Below are 6,000 nucleotides of genomic sequence, written 5' to 3'. Positions count from 1 at the left end.
AGAGGACAATTGTCTACCAATTGGGATTTTATCGTCACCCACAATGTTCTCCCTTGGGGGGTGCAGACCCAGGTCCGTTTCCTCCTCCACCGGGTGGATGAATAGAGACCGCTGCATCTTCCAGGTTTTCAGCAAGTTCACATGGTAAATTTGTTTACCCTTCCTGGACCCTGGTTGAGCGATCTCGTAATCCACATCACCCGTGCGGCGGAATACTTCGAATGGGCCCTGCTATTTTGGCTAGGAGTTTGCTCTCACAACTGGGTTACAACAACATCATCTGATCTCCTGGGTGAAACACTCTCATACGAGCACTTTGATTGTAATGTTTCTCCTGACTGTCCTGGGCTGATCTAAGATTCTCCCTAGAAAAATGGCCGACCACATCTAGGCGCTTCCTAAGGTCCAATACATATTGCAGGGTATTCTTAGAAGGGGACCGCTGTTCCTCCCAGGACTCCTTTAGGAGGTCTAGGATACCCCGGGGTTGGCAGCCATACAGCAGTTCAAATGGAGAGAATCCCGTGGAGGCCTGGGGAACTTCCCACACTGCAAACAGCAGAAAAGGGAGAAGTTCATCCCAGGCTCTCTTCTCTGAATCTACAAATTTTCCCAGCATCCCTTTTAGAGTTCGGTTAAATCTTTCCACCAATCCGTCAGTCTGTAGATGGTAGACCGATATCCGAACAGACTTGACCTCTAGTAATTTTAAGACATCCTGCATCAGTTTAGCCATAAAATTTGTACCTTGGTCTGTCAACTAACCTGGGGAAGTCCAACACGTGAGAACAGCTCCAACAACTTGTTGGCTACTTGCTTCACCGTTGCTGTTCTCAGGGGAAACGCCTCAGGATATCTTGTTGCATAGTCAACTATTACAAGAATAAACCTGTGTCCTTTCGCAGAAGGTTCTAGAGGTCCTACCAAGTCTACCCCAATCCTCTCAAAGGGAACTGACACCAAGGGTAGAGGAACCAAAGGGGCTGGTTTTTGTCCCTTCGGACTAGTTAGCTGGCACTCCGGACATGCCGAACATAACTTAGCAATATCACTATGCATCCCTGGCCAATAGAATCAGGACGAAATACGGTCCAATGTTTTATCCCTGCCAAGGTGACCACCCCAAGGGACAGTATGGGCTAGAGTGAACACAGATTTAACAAACGCCTTGGGAACCAATATCTGTCTGGTGACCTCCCCTGTTTGTGTCTGCCTATTCACCCTTTGTGAAAGGTACTGTTTTTGGGGGCTTGCTATAGAAAATTGTATGTTGTGTGAAGTGTATTATGTTTGCTAATTGTGTAAGTTTTGGGAGACAACTCCCCTGTGTGGTTTGCTTTGTTTGGTTTTGTCCTGATTGACCAGTAATAAAAGGGAGGGGGTTTCTTTCCCTTGGCGTCTCCTTCTGCACTCCTTGTTGCTGCTATGTGATATGAGGTTGTCCCTTTCTACACGCCTTGTGGCTGCTATGTGATATGAGGATGTCTGTGGAACTTCAGTGAAAGGATGCAAACGTTCTAATGCAGATATTGCTGGCTACTCTGTGGCTGGAGACATCACGCTGGGAGAACTGGTTTTTGTACACCTGAATGTGGAATACCTAATAAAAAGAAGGTTCAGAGAACAGCAAAAGCCTCTTTCATTCTTCCCAGGGTCTGATGCTGCTGCTTCTTTAAATAAAAAGGCTGGGACTCAACCTTTCACATGGCCTCCTGACCTTTAACTTGTAGCAGGATTTTAGCCGTTGGATACCATCTTACATCGCCGTGTATACACTCTATACTCCATGGGGAGTCAAAGGAAAGCACGTCAAGTGGTAACAGTTCCCGGTAACAGTGTTTTTCCAGAGCCTGAACCTACAAGGGCCTGGACGGTTTTACCCCCAATCTGGACTGGAAGTAACCAGGGCTTGCAACATCCTCTGGGGAAGGCCGAGGCGACTGTCCTGCTGAAGGAACAATCCATCTGGGGATAGTCCACATGGCGGTGGCCTTGTTCTCCGCAGGCGGAACATGGAGAGGGTTCCCTCGCAGGAGGGTGCCGCAGATAGCACTCCGCTGGACCGTATACTGGAGACCAGGAATCTGATGGGTCCTGTGGGCGACGTCCTCGCAAGTTCCTCTCATTTGGTGATGAGCTGACATCAGGAAGGGGATGAGGGTCTCGGCGGTGCCCGGCATTTGGACCTCTTCCTTGTTGGAAGGACTGCTCCTTTCGTGGCACTTGGCGGATGCGTATGGAGGGGCCGTAGTTTCCCCGTTGTTCCGATCTCCCTCTTTGGGTGTCCGCAAGTGCCGGTGAAGTTGGATCCGTCAGGTCCAGAGTACTCGCCTGATCCTCGGCCCCAAGGAAGTTCTCAACGAGTTGGACTGCCAAAGCTAGGGTTCCAGCTTTGTGGATTGTGTGTGTGTGTGTGGGGGGGGGGGGGATTGAGTGTGTGTGTGGGGATTGAATGTGTGGGGATTGAGTGTGTGTGTGGGGATTGAGTGTGTGTGTGTGGGGATTGAGTGTGTGTGTGGGGGGATTGAGTGTGTGTGTGGGGATTGAGTGTGTGTTTGGGGGGATTGAGTGTGTGTGTGGGGGGATTGAGTTTGTGTGTGTGGGGGTATTGTGTGTGTGTGTGTGTGGGGGGGGGGGGGAGTGTGTGTGTGTGTGTGTGTGTGTGTGTGTGTGTGTGTGTGTGTGTGTGTGTGTGTGTGTGTGTGTGTGTGTGTGTGTGTGTGTGTGTGTGTGTGTGTGTGTGTGTGTGTGTGTGTGTGTGGATTGTGTGTGTGTGGGGGGGGATTGAGTGAGTGTGTGGGGGTTGAGTGTGTGTGGGGGGATTGAGTGTGTGTGTGTGTGTGGGGGGGGGGTTGAGTGTGTGTGTGGGGGGGGATTGAGTGTGTGTGGGGGGGGAGTGTGTGTGTGTGTGTGTGTGTGTGGTGATTGATGGAGTGTATGTGGTGAGTGTGAGTGTGTGTGTATGTGGTGATTGATTGAGAGAGTGTGTTTTAATGCATTGGTGCGCAAACTGGGGGGGGCCATGAGGCGCAAGATTATTTAGGGGGGCGCAGGCGGCATGCAGCAAAAACTGGGTGCGCGGGCCGGCAGACGCTGTGCGCGGGAGGCCGAAAAAGCTATGCGCGAGGGGCGGCCAAGAAGATATGCACGGGCGGGCAGCCGAAGATGTGTGCGGGTGGCTGAACAGGTTAGTGCAGGTGGCGGCCATGTGATGGTGTGTGCGCACACGCACAGGGGCTTCAGAGATACGGGGAGGAGCATGCCCAAGCCCGGTGAAGTCAAACGCCCCTCCTTCCGGTCTCTGCCCTGCAATAGCGCTGTGGTCCTGCTCTCCTCTGCTTGCAACCTGCTTCACTGCGATAATCTGCAAGTGAAAGGGTAGGCTGCGCTAAATCAATCAGACTATGAATGTACAGAAATAATGTAAAAAATAAGTGAAAACACAACATTGAAAACGGAAAAAAATAAATAATACTGTAGGTAGGAGTGTGGATGACAATGGGGATAGCAAGACAAAGAGCAGGGAGGGGAAGAAAAAAAAAGGGGGGGAGAGGGAAGGGAGGTAGCAAAGAGGTGGATGAATGCCCCCACCAAAGTATTGTCTTTGTGCAGTACGCTCTCCCAAGCTTGGCGCTTGGGGAGACAAACAAAATTGACTTTGAAGTGCGCTCAGCAGCAGTCAATGCACACACACAGCCACACACAAACACACACAAAAATAGCCCCGATCCACGCTTGCAAAATAATGCAGGACGACACCCTGTGCTCATGCTTGGAGAGTTGGTGATGTCACCGCTCTCAGCGGCAGCGTGGACTGTGGCGATAGGCTTGGCCGGCCTTCCTTAATAAAGGGGGAGCCCGGCTTGCTGCCCCTGAAACCATATGGTATGGGCTGAGAGTGTCAGCTCTTGTGTCCAAATGTTGGTTCTCTGTGTTTTAAAACTGCAATGTATTATGTTTGTCTTGTGATTTAAACCCAGGTTGGTGACAAAAGGCAGTCTGAATTAGCATGTGAATTACATGTGGATTAGCATTTCAATGCCCCAGCTCAGAAAGGGTTTCCAAGCCCAAATCTCCCCAATTTATTTCCCTTATAAGTATAAGGTTCCCCAGAGTATATTCTGTAAGGAAGTGTACTTTATATTGTGTTTTAATGTTTACTATAAGGTTCTATACAGAAAGCACAGGCATATGGTTAATATGCTGGCTAGTTTGCATAGATTCCATAGTTCAAAGAGGAGAGGAATGGCAGAGGGGGGAAACCATTTGGTGAGCAGGATGTTCAGATTTGGGATGTCTTTGTCTCACTAGACACCACGGAGCCAGGGAAAAAGAAAACGGCCCTGGATGTCAGAACTGATAAGCAAGGTTTCTATTGGCAAGTTTTGAATTTATCCCTCCTATCAGTGAATGCGTAATTTCAGTCCCTGCTTTAATTGGCTATTACACCCCTCAATGATTTAGATAGGAATTCAGCCTATATAAGAGCGTGCTGTAAAAGCAGCTCTCTCTCTCTCTTTTTCCTGTTGGAGATCTGATGACAAGCAGCTGCTGGCGGGTCTCTCACTTCTGATGCTTCTGTGAAAGAGCTATTCACACCTGGAAGCATGGGGAGGCCTAGCCAGCAGGCTGGATTTCGGTCCAGGAGCCCAAGGTCCTATCAAGGTAAGCCTTTGCTGAACAGGCACCTTGCAACTAGGAAAGGGTAAATCTCTTCCCCAGACCCCCGTAAGTGTGTTTATTCTCTGTTTCTTGTATTTCTGTGTGTTTCCGAGGTCTTGTCCGAATAAACCGCAATTTATTTTACTGCCTGTTTTGCCTTGTGACTGATCCCTTAAATATAAATGTGTATTGGGCCTGCTCTCCCGTGACAGGCTTATTTTCTGGTGGCAGCGGTGGGATCATAGGGCTTTGCACTATAACTTCCTGCGGGGAATTATAGGACAAAGTGAGCTTGTGGATTGCAAGCTCTCAAAACAAGTAGTTTCAGAAAACACGCTATAGAAAGCAGGGAATCACACTGTTCAGTGTCACTTAGGTTATTAGTGCCTGAAAGGAGAAGATGTGGTCCCCAACAGGAAGGTATGTGTCCTGGGATCGTGCATCTGTGATTGGCCGGTGTGAGAAGTATGGGTTGCCTACCCATGGCAGACCCATGGCAGTCCTATGCCAGCACTTGGAGTGGCATGAAGCCCGCGGGGCTGACTGCACTCCTTGGGTAGTAGCTGCGGCCACTACCCGGGCGCTTCGGTCTGGATGGTACCGGTCCTGGAGTCGGGCAGCCGTGACTGCCGATGTAAAAGCTATATGCTGCCAGTGCATAGGCAGTCTAGGGCGTCCCTAGAAAAGGAACTGGAGTGGCATGAAGCTCGCGGGGCTGAATGCACTCCTGAGGTAGTGGTCCTAGCCACTACCGGCGGGACAGTGAGCCCGGAGAGCGAGCCCCTCAAGAGTGTCTTGGAGGGGGACCTCAACCCTCCTGTGGCTCCCCCTGAAGCCGTTCTTACCACGGTATGCGAACTGCTAACACTCTATGCCCGGTTGCGTCCGAACGCGACGGTAAAGCAGAGGATGCAGTTCTGCCCAGTAGTAGAGCGCGTTGCGGGATGCATTGCCCTCCTCCTACCTGGGGAGAGGGCTGGAGCAACCTGGGCCGTGGTACTGAGCGCCCAGGCGGCAGATGGTGTGTCCACGGGGGCACAGTCCCAGAAGCGGGTCGTAAACCCCGCAGGAGTGCCAGTGAATCAGGCACTCCCCAGAGCTGACACTCTCCTCCGGGAGAGTCAGCTGAAGGCCAAGGTGGCAGAGGGAGTGATCAGCCATGCTGATGCTGGGGATCTTACCTGCCTGAAAGCCACCGTGCTGGCTGAGGATGGTGCCACCCCGGCACCATGCCTCGTGGTCCCCGGAAGGGCGACCGGTGCTGCATCCACCCAGATGGTGGAGGGCTGTGTGTCCCACAAGACACAGCCCGAGCAGCAGGTCCAGAACTCCGCAGGT

This window comes from Ascaphus truei, chromosome 15 (genome assembly GCF_040206685.1).
Source record: "Ascaphus truei isolate aAscTru1 chromosome 15, aAscTru1.hap1, whole genome shotgun sequence".
Lineage (NCBI taxonomy): Eukaryota > Metazoa > Chordata > Amphibia > Anura > Ascaphidae > Ascaphus > Ascaphus truei.
Note: the sequence above shows the minus strand (reverse complement) of the source record.